This window comes from Pelophylax lessonae, assembly GCF_965119305.1.
Source record: "Pelophylax lessonae genome assembly, chromosome: 1".
Classification (NCBI taxonomy): domain Eukaryota; kingdom Metazoa; phylum Chordata; class Amphibia; order Anura; family Ranidae; genus Pelophylax; species Pelophylax lessonae.
Genome location: NC_138768.1, coordinates 299,881,891 through 299,893,597, shown reverse-complemented (window position 1 = coordinate 299,893,597; position 11,707 = coordinate 299,881,891).

The window sequence follows — 11,707 nt, the reverse complement described above, 5'->3', positions numbered from 1 at the left end:
ATGGAAGGGAGGAACCCGGCAGCACAGTGGGGGGGGGGGGGGGATCAGGGGAGCACACAGGGGCCCAGAGACAGCAGAACACAAGTGAACTGGATAGGAGGAGCGGCAGGGGCAGCATACAGAGGAACCAATCTCCTCCATTTTCCTCCTGCAGGTACAGGAGGAAAAAGGAGGACAGTGATTTCTCTACATGCTCCCCCCACCGCCCCTCCTATCCAGGTGTACAGGGGAGCAGCACAGGCCCCCTGGAGCATGCAATTGCAACCCCGGCAACCCCTGTAGTTATGCCCCTGTATAAGGCAATTTTATCAGAAGTAGGGAGAAGTCATATTTCAGCCAGAAATAACCAATGAGAAAATGTTATTTTTTACACCCACTATATTAAAATGATACCTCTTTGCTGCTCAGAATCTCATCTTTTTTAGAAGGCAATTTCAGAAAAAAATACAATTACGCTGTTTTTTTTCTGAGAGCCTATATACCAACTAAAAAGATTTGGTGCGCAGAATTTCATGCTTTTAAATATTCAATTTTTTTTTTTGCATATTTGGTGCATGGAATCCCTAGGAGGCAATTCAAAAGGGAGCGAGCAGACAGACTCATTCTTTATTTACAAAGAAAGATTGTAATCTCCTTGTGAAGATGAAAAATGTTGTACAGAGTATTACCACAGATTCTAAGTAGGTTTTATAGGTCACACATTTTAGAGGTAGGGAGTGGAACTGGGCAGTTTCTATTTAAGGAATCACCACATAAAATAATGTGTGTTCCAAAAAAATCAAGGGTCACTCCAATGCACTCAAGCAGGGCAAAAAGATTGATACAAAAACAGCATGATGCAGTCTGCATCACAGCCATCAAAAGGAGCACCTTGTGGAAACATTATGGGGTCTGTGTATAAAAAAAAAAAAAATGATTTCAATAGATTTTTGCAAAGTCACCACAAATAATCATCATCATTTTTCCAACATGTTTATTTCCTTTGATCATCAGGCCCATCTAGTGGCCACAATGCAGTATTTTCCAGATTAGGATCCAGATTAGGATATGTTCCATCACAGTTTTGTGGCTGTGCTCAATACGTGCAAAGAGAGATCACACTAATACTTAGAAGTATAACATTATTAAAAGTAATAACAAATTTACAAATAAAGAAAATATTAATAACAGTTATACTTAACTAAAGAAGCTGTTTCGCCATTGAGTCCCTGCCTGCTTTTTCGTGGAATGGCTGACCAGGTTCAGACACATGCCTCATGGCAGCTCTGATGTGAGACTAAGATCTCACCAGTTTTGGCTCTGGTAACTTGAATATAATGAAATGGTCAATCATAGAGAAGAAAGTGGGCTCGGCCACATCCTGGTCAGTTAACAATAACAGTCCTTTGGTGGGAGTCAACTAAGGTAAAACCATACTTATGGCCAAATGCTTGTATGGCCTATTAACCATGATTTGAAGGCTTAGAATTTATTAGTGAGCCGCAATATTATTAAGGAAATATGTAATATGCAATTTCCCCATCAGGATATAGCAGGAAAATACGGCATTATGACCACTAAATGGAGTTGACGGTCATCATCAGGAAATTAACATATTAGGGAAATTCTGGTGCTGCTTGAGACATTGCAGAGCAAAGATTTTATAAATTAACCCCTAAATGTTGTCCAGTTTTAATGATAATGTACTGCAATATGCAACACAATCATTAATAGAGTGTGGAGAATAGGGCGCTCTGGATTACAAGGAGACTTTAACAGACAGTACATGACTGGCTCTTGAAATGTGATTAATGTACCACAGCAGCACTTCAGAAGAGGAAAGCACACTTTATAAGAAAAACAAAGCAGTGAAGAAGGTGCTTCTAAGTGCAGTAATAAAACTCTTTAATGACCAGAAAGGGTTTAAAACACTACAAAATGAAGTGAAAAACAAGCATATCAATGAATCCATAACGTCCAGGGAGATTCCTCCTGGGAGTAAAGACAGCTGCAGACAGAAATTCCAGCTGACCAGCGGTGGGAAACACTGTGTCTCTTATCCTGGAAGGAGATCCGTGCTGTCAGGGCCAGCATCGAATGCAGGTAACCGGAAGTGACATCAGAGTGGGCGGTAACATGTTTCAGGGCATGTCCAGTCGCTCCTTCTTCAAACCAAAGAAGTGCAATAGGAAGGGGTTTATATGAGAGTCAGGGGCAGGACAAATGGGCAGGGGGTGGGAGGGACTAATAACGACTCCCAGATCATTACATGGCAGTATGCAATGGAATAAAATACAGTAAAATAAAGTAAAAAAAAAAAAAAACTTGCTGCAGTAAAGGTAAAGATACACAAGACAAACACTGACTGGGAGAGAACTACAACAAATAGAACACAGATAAATTTAATTCTGATATTTAGAAAGTGTAGACACTCATATGGGATGCAAGGTGTGCAGCATGGGACTACAAATGTCAGCAACACCATAAATGGGGGAAATATGACAAGTATAATAACGGTAACTGGACAGATGTAAATACTGTGCAGCAGGGGACAGCAAGTTTCAGCAACATTACAAGTATTGAGAATATATGTAAAAATAAATAATATATATATACATACATACACAGCATCTCAAAAAATTGAGTACACCCCTCACATTTTTGCAAATTTATTATATCTTTTCATATGACAACACTGAAGAAAATACACTTTGCTACAATGTAAAGTAGTGAGTGTACAGCTTGTATAACAGTGTCAATTTGCTGTCCCCTCAAAATAACTCAACCCACATCCATTTATGTTTAAACCGCTGGCAACAAAAGTGAGTACACCCCTAAGTGGGATTGTCCAAATTGGACCCAAATGTCAATATTTTGTGTGGCCACCATTATTTTCCAGCACTGCCTTAGCACTCTTGGGCATTGAGTTCACTAGAGTTCATAGGTTGCCACTGGAGTCCTCTTCCACTCTTCCATTAAAAAATCACAGAGCTGGTGGATGTTAGAGACCTTGCGCTCCTCCACCTTCCAACTGCGGATGCCCCACAGATGCTCAATAGGGTTTAGGTCTGGAGACATGCTTGGCCAGTCCATCACCTTTACCCTCAGCTTCTTTAGCAAGGCAGTGGTCATCTTGGAGGTGTGTTTGGGGTCGTTCTCATGTTGGAATACTGCCCTGGGACACAGTTTCTGAAAGGAGGGAATCATGCTCTACTTCAGTATGTCACAATACATGTGGCATTCATGGTTCCCTCAATGAACTGTAGCCCCCCAGTGCCAGCAGCACTCGTGCAGCCCCAGACCATGACACTCCCACCACCATGCTTGACTGTAGGCAAGACACACTTGTCTTTGTACTTCTCACCTGATTGCCACCACCCTCACTTGACACCATCTGAACCAAATACATTTTTCTTGGTCTCATCAGACCACAGCACATGGTTCCAGTAATCCATGTCCTTAGACTGCTTGTCTTCAGCAAACTGTTTGTAAGCTTTCTTATGCATCATCTTCCTTCTAGGATGACAGCCATGCAGACCAATTTGATGCGGTGTGCAGCATGTAGTCTGAGCCCTGAAAGGCTAACCCCCCATCCCTTCAATCTCTGCAGCAATGCTGACAGCACTCAATCGTCTTTTCCCCAAAGACAACCTCTGGATATGACGCTAAGCACGTGCACTCAACTTCTTTCGTCGATCCACGGCGAGGCCTGTTCTGAGAAGAACCTGTCCTGCTAAACCAAACCGCTGTATGGTCTTGGTCACTGTGCTGCAGTTCAGTTTCAGGGTCTTGGCAATCTTCCTATAACCTAGGCCATCTTTATGTAAAGCAACTTCTTTTTTTCCGATCCTCATAGAGTTCTTTCCCATGAGGTGCCATGTTGAACTTCCAGTGACCAGTATGAGAGAATGTGAGCGATAACACCAAATTTAAACACACCTGCTCCCCATTTCCACCTAAGAGCTTGTAACACTAATGACTCTCATGACACCCGGCAAGGTAAATGGCTAATTGCGCCCAATTTGGACATTTTCACTTAGGGGTGTACTCATTTTTGTTGCCAGCTGTTGAGACATTAATGGCTGTGTGTTGACACAGAGCAAGGTAATAATGACTATCTGGGTTATACGCTAGTTTTTGGGGAATGGACACTGGCAACCAATAGACAGGAAGTTCATCCCATATAACCCCTCCCATACAGGAAGAACCTCAGTTTTTGAAGCAAGCAAGGAAGATCCCAGAAAAGAGGGGAGGGACCTCTGTGTCCCGTGATGTACTCCAGGAAAAGGATTTTACAGGTAAGCTGTAGAAAAAATCCTATTTTCTTTATCGTACATCACGGGACACAGAGCAGGTAATAATGACTATCAGGGATGTCCTATAGCAATGCCCTTGAAAGGAGGGGACACAGAATCCCATAATTGCCCCTGTGCAAAGAACAAAAGGAACTTATTAGCGTGTTGCAAGCAGCACTATACCAAACTGAGCCCCTTCTCTGGCTCAAACATCCCCTTGATAAAACCTTGTGAATGTATGAACTGAAGACCATGTAGCAGCTTTTGCAAATCTGAGCCATAGATACTTTATGATGCACTGCCCAAGAAGCACTCCAGGTAGAATGCGTTTTTAACTTAAAAGGTGGAACCTTACCCTTTAAGCTATAAAGCTTGAGCAATGACTTCACAAATCCACCTAGAGATAGTGGAAGTAGTTGCCGCTTGGCCTTTTCTAGGCCCTTCTGGCAACACAAAAAAAGAATCGGTACTACGGATTAGTGCAGATGACTTCAAATAGACTTTAACTGCACGAACCACATATAGTGAATCCAATAATCTTTCCTCTGGAGTCTGAGGGTTTGGAAAAAAGGAAGGCAGAACAATATCCTGGTTTAGGTAAAACCCTGATACTACTTTAGGCAAAAAGGATGGATGAGGCCGAAAGACCACACAATCCTGATGAAGGATCAAAAATGTCTCTCTACAGGAAAGAGCCGCTAACCCCTGGCTGAGGTTATAGCAACCAAAAAATACCAATTTCCTTACCAATAATACCAAGGGAATCTGCCTGATAGGTTCAAAAGGCTGCCTCTGCAGTGCCAAGAGTACAAGATTCAGGTCCAAAGGACACAGGGGTGGATTAATTGGCGGAACCATGCGAACCACACCTTGCATAAATGTCCTCACCAAAGAGTGCGTCTCTAAAGGTCTCTGGAAAAAAAACGACAAGGCTGAGACTTGACCTTTAATGGTCCCTAATGCCAATTTTAAGAGCACCCCTACCTAAAGAATAGCAAGAATTCTACAAATGACATACTTACGAGGATGCCATTTTTTGGATTCACACCAAGAGATATAAAATTTCTAAATTCTATAAATTCTCCTAGAGACGGGCTTCCTGACATTAATCAACCTAGCCAAAACTGAGCCCGAGGTCCCCCAATCCTACAAGATTCTGGTTTCAATAGCCAGTCCGTCAAATTCAGTGACCGTAAAACAGGATGGAATATGGGACCTTGGGAGAGCAGATCTGGATGACATGGAAGCAACCATGGCTCTCCCATGGCTAACCTCACAACCTCTGCGAACCAAGGCCTCCTAGGCCACGCAGGAGCCACCAGGATCACCAGCTTCCCTTCCACCTAAATTGTACTCAACAACCGTGGCAGAAGTTGGATCAGAGGAAATGCATTCATCAGGCTGAAATGTGACCAAGGGGTCACTAAGGCATCTGTTCCAACAGCGATCGGATCCTTGGTTCTGGACACAAAATTGTTCAGCTTGTTGTTGAACCTGGATGCCAAAAGATCTACATCAGGGGTACTCCAACATTGACAGATCAGCTGAAACACTTCGGGATGCAGGGCCATTCTCCTGGACACAATTGCTAAAATTAAAAAGTCTGCCTGCCAATGGTCTACACCCGGGATGAATACTGCTGACAGACAGGGAACATACCTCTCTGCTCATGTCAGAATGTGGTTCAGTTCTTTCTGAACCAATTGGCTTCTGGTGCCCACTGATGGTTTATATAAGCCACCAGGGTCGCATTGTCTGACTGAATCCTGACAGGACACCCCTGCAACCTAGTTGTCCAATGACACAGCGTCAAACGGGCCACCCTGATGGGCAGGAGTCAAAAAAGATTTTCCCTTGCTTAGGTTGACAAGAATCATCCACTAAGACAGATCCTGCCTGACCCTCGGGGGAAGAGACATAGGGAAATCCAACGCTTGGACCTTCTTGTTCCAAGCAGAGAGAATACTGTTCTGAAACAGTCTGGAGTGAAATTGAGCATAAGGGACTGCCTCGAAGGAGGCTACCTTTTTGCCCAACAGCCTCATGCATAGTTGTATGGAGGGAAACTTTTTTCTCTCTATGAACCAAACCAAGATTCTTAAGGCCACAACCTTTTTTGATGGCAAAAATACTTTTGCCTGAACTGTGTCAAGAACTGGACCCAGATATTCCAAGACTTGACCAGACTTTAAGGTGGATTTTTCTAGATTGATAATCTAACCCAAACCCTCTAGAACAGTGTCTCCCAACTCCGGTCCTCAGGGCACACTAACAGGTCAGGTTTGCACTAAAACTGAAATACCTCACATGTGATATTATTTGCTGCTCAGTGATTGCAGTATTCTAGTCTGCATCTCTCCAAGGTAATACTTAAAATCTGGCCTGTTCATGTGCCCTGAGTACCAGAGATGAGAAACACTGCTCTAGAAACTGGATCGTTCGGGACACTTCTTGAGTCAGCACTAAGCTTGAACGATTCTTTTTTTTTTTTTTGAACGATTCTTTAACAGTAGGTCGTCCAGGTAACCCATGACAGAGATGCCTTTGGGACCTTAGAAAAGCTAGCACCGGGGCCAAGATTGTTGTAAATACCCAGGAAGCTGTAGCCAAACTGATCGTTAGAACTACGAACTGAAAATGGCACTGCCCTACTGTAAACCGCAGAAACCTCTGGTGCGACTCGAAGATTGGCACATGGAGGTATGCATCCTTGACATCTATGGAGGCCAAAATATTTCCTCTTCCTAGATAGGCTAACTGATTCCATCCAGAACGATTGAACGGTCAGGTACTTGTTCAGCGATTTGAGATCCATAATGGGTCTTACCTCTACCATTTGGTTTTGACATTGTAAAGAGGTTTAAGTAAAACCCAGCGAACCTTTTTATCAGCTGGGTCTCTAAAGACTTGAGCATTCTCCAGCGGTCAGGTTGCATTTTTATTCACAGAAGAAATGGCAGCATCAACAGATGGCATACCCCATTTCCTTTTGAATTTTTCCTCCATTGGATATAGCAAAGAAAATCTCTTTGGAGGCATAAACAATCTGTCAGGGTGATACATAATACATCAACTGCTCTAGTAGAGGGTGTAAGGGAAAAGCTTGGGAACTCTGCTGAGTACACCGGGAATCAAACTAGAACTGTTCAATCCTGATGTGGGGACACTAGGCCCCTTCCCTGCTGTGCCACCCCTTCCCCACTTCTCTTTCTGGAAGACATTGCTTTTAGTAAAGTAAAATCCAGAATTGAGGCTCTGTTGCACAAGGGTAGAGTATACTGTGATCCAGCACTATACAGCTATCACAGAATTACCATTCTTCTAACCTGTCCCACGGTCACTCACATGCCCACACAGTCTGATTCACCTGCTCTGTGTCCCAAAAGATCCCGGTCAGCTGCTTCCAGCAGTTTGTTTCAGAAAAAACGTTTCACATGCAGGCCCATGACATCATCAGCAAGCGCTGCTCTTATAGCCATGTGGAAAGCTAGCAGGGACCCAGAGACAGGTAAAACCAAAGCTGCAGAACAGCACCAGCTAGTGACTAAAAAACTGAACTACAGCTAGGGGAAAAATGTGCTTTATTCCTTCCCTTAAACCTCTTTCTTAGAGAAAAAATGGAATAACTTACCAGTCCCGCCACCGCAGGACCCAATCTTCACTCATCACAGTGAGCTTGGTACCTTTGACCTTCAAGGACCGAGTCCCCCTTTTTAATGGGGTCCACTCCCTTAGACCTGTAAAGCACCCTGCTGAAAACTCCTTGGGATAATAAAAAAAACAGGGTTTTATCCAGTGCCCAAATGGGTCACATTACAGGCAAAACCTTGGATCTTCTCTAGCCGAGTCTCGGGTACCCCTCTTTTAGCGCTTAGCCATTTGAATGGATCCGATAGAACGCCCAATTACTGGGACATCTCTTGAGATTTTGAAGAGCTTTAATAGCCATGACCACCACCTTCAAGACACTGGCGTCTTCCTGTATGGGAGGGGTGATATGGGAGGAACTTCCTGTCTATTGGTTGCCAATGTCCATTCACCTAAAGGTAGCGTATAACCCAGATAGACATTTTTACCTGCTCTGTGTCCCATGATGTACAATACTACTCTGTGTCCCATAATGTACAATAAAGAAAAAAATTGCAGCGCCGAATAACAATATCAAAAGAAACTCAGAGCACATAAAATGTTATACTTGTGTGTCAATGAAGTGAGAAAATATTCAAATAATCAACGTAAGAAAAAGTTCAAACAAACTCTCATGAAGAAATATCAGGTGATGTATTTCAAGTGATCTCTCTCCCTCATTGTAAAAAAACACCCAGTGCGACTTCCACCAATGCCAGAAAAACGCACTCACCAGATAAGAGATGCTGTCTAGAATTAGAACGACAAAAATTGCATATGAGAAGATCCAGGACCTCAGAGGTATGCAGTCAACATCAGCTCCCACTTTCCACTCTTATCCGAAATTATAAATCCTATCAGAATGCATCAGGGTATATGGGTCATGGCTAGAAAGATTTATTTTTCGTAGTAAAAAACAACTCAGTGTGTCCCGTCAAAAGCAATAAGTTACCAATGACAAAAAAGAGAAAATCTCATGATCCAGTATTTATTGGTGAACTAGCACATAAAAACAAACATAAAACCACGTGTAAAAAAATGGATTTTTGTAAAATCTTACCGTAAAATCCTTTTCTCTTAGCTCATTGACAGACGTAGTCCTCGGTGATACAGCACCTTCGGGTTATGTTGCCTCCACAGGAGCAGGACTAGACAGGAAATTAAAATGCTCTGGCCACACCCTAGGGGCAGTCCCAGAGGGTATATCCTCTCTCTCTCTGCCTCAGCAAATCAGTTATGTCAAAAAGCAGTCTTTAGAGATTTTAACCCAACCCAACTCCAAAACAGAGGGGCGGGGACTACGTCTGTCAATGAGCTAAGAGAAAAGGATTTTACGGTAAGATTTTACAAAAATCCATTTTTCTCTATCGCTCATTGACAGACGTAGTCCTCGGTGATACAGCACCTTCGGGACGTCCCAGAGCAGTATCACAAATGAGGGGTGGGAAAATGGAAATCAAATCCCAATCTAGAAGGCCCAACCGGTGCCAACTAGAAGTTTACAATGCTCATCCTTAATGATGAGACTCAACAAAAAAGAAATTTTTCAAACAGAAAAAAACTCTCGAGGTAGACCACCGGTCTCCTCAAATTGCGGCCTGCAAAACCTTGCGGCCAAATGAGGCATCCGCCGATGCTGTCACATCAATTTTATAGAATTTTGTAAAGGTATGTACCGACGACCAGGTGGCCGCCTTACATACCTGGACCACTGACGCCTGATGGCGAAAGGCCCAGGAAGTACTGAGCGCTCGAGTGGAGTGCGCCCTAACAGGGAACGGAGGACTCTGACCCTTAATAGAATAAGCCTGTACCACCGTCTGTCTAATCCATTTGGCAATGGTCGCGGCAGATGCAGGCAAACCCTTTCTGGGGCCATCCGTGATCACAAAAAGTGAATCCGTCTTACGGAATGATTCCGTAGCTTTCAGGTATACTCTGATTGCCCGAACCACATCCAAGGAATGCAACGCATGTTCCCGATGATGCTTGGGCTGAGGACACAAGGAAGGTAGTACAATATCTTCATTCAGATGAAAATCTGAAACCACCTTAGGAAGAAAGGATGGCTTAGGATGAAGTACTACCTTATCCCTATGAATCACTAGGTATGGGGACTGGCATGATAATGCAGCCAGTTCTGACACCCTGCGAGCAGAAGTGATAGCCACCAAGAAGGCCACCTTCTGGGATAAAGTAAACAAGGGAATCTCCCTGATGTTTTCAAAGGGAGGTTTCTGTAGAACCGACAAAACTAAATTAAGATCCCAGGGCGGTAAGGGCGCGCGGACTGGTGGAGCCAGGTGCCGCACCCCCTGGATGAAATTCCGCACCAAGGACTTGGTAGCTAAAGGTTTCTGAAAGAAGATTGCTAATGCTGAAACTTGACCCTTGATGGTGCTCAAGGCTAGCTTCTGCTCAACCCCTTGTTGCAAAAAAGCCAATATTCGAGTCACCGAATAGGTACGTGGAGGAAATCCTAAAGATTCGCACCACGCAATATAAGTCTTCCATGTGTGATAATAGACCTTGCTGGAAGTCGCTTTCCTTGCTTTAATAAGGGTAGGAATGACTGAAGCTGACAAACCTCTGTCCTTCAGTACTTGGGTCTCAATGGCCAGGCCATTAAAACCAGCGACTGTAAAGCACGATGGTAAATTGGTCCTTGAGACCACAGACACTCCCTGAGACGAAGTTCCCACGGAACGTCTGCGACTAGCCTGTCCAAGTCGGCCAGGCCGGCTTGACGAGGCCAGCCTAGAATTTCTAGGACCACTGGTGCTGAATGGATCTGAACCAGGCGTCCCTAGAGCTATCTGGCCCCGACCATCCGAGAAAGTCTGGTCGTTTTCTGTTCCCACACATTTATCAGATACCTGATTGCTATCAGGAAGGTTGATCTTTTCTGGTTGAACCTCAGGGACCGAAGTCACCCGGCTAGAGGCTTCTTGGCCTGTCTGGTCAACCAGATCCGATTCCTGTGGGGAATTGAGACTAATCTTAGGAAAAGGTAAAGGAAAAGATCTATTCAGGGAACGGTGACTACCGCTCCCTGTAGTACTTAAATGTTGGAAGGGAAGAATCGCACCGGTAATAGTAGTTGATGCTCGATCTAATGTCCTGAATACCGGTGAAAACGTCCCCCCACCCTCAAACCGGGTGGGGGCGCACCTTCAGGCTGTGTACTCCTTTGCTTCGGGTTTGGCTGAGTTGGTCCTCTGTTTGTCCGACCAGCCTTTCTTGAACCCTCCTGGAGGAGTCTTGCCTTTCCCGCTTGTTCCAGCCGGGCGTGCGAACCCTCTATGGGCGGTAAAGAAAGGTCCTCGCTTGTTGCGAGGTCCCTTAGCTTTAGCAGCTTGTGGCAAAAAAGTGCTCTTGCCCCCAGTGGCATCCTTAATGATTTCATCTAGGGTGGCCCCAAATAGACGATTCCCCTGAAAGGGGAGATTCGTCAAGGTCTTTTTGGAACCTAGGTCAGCTGACCAGCATTTTAACCACAGCACACGTCTGAGGATCACCGCTGACATAGATGCATGCCCTAATAAGGGAGTAGTGTCCAAGGCTGCGTCACAGATAAACTGTAGCCCTTGTATAATCTGTTCCATCAAATCAGATGTTTCCTGGGGAATATCTTTTCCCCTAAGGTCTTGGCGTACCAATCTCGCCCATTCCGTAAGTGTCTGGGAAACTAGACCAATAACAATTACTGGTCTAAATGCTGACCCTATCAGACTCTGCTTCCATCTTTCGATCCACCGGATCCTTAAAGGACGAAGTGTCCTCCACTGGGCTAACCGTGGCTTTAT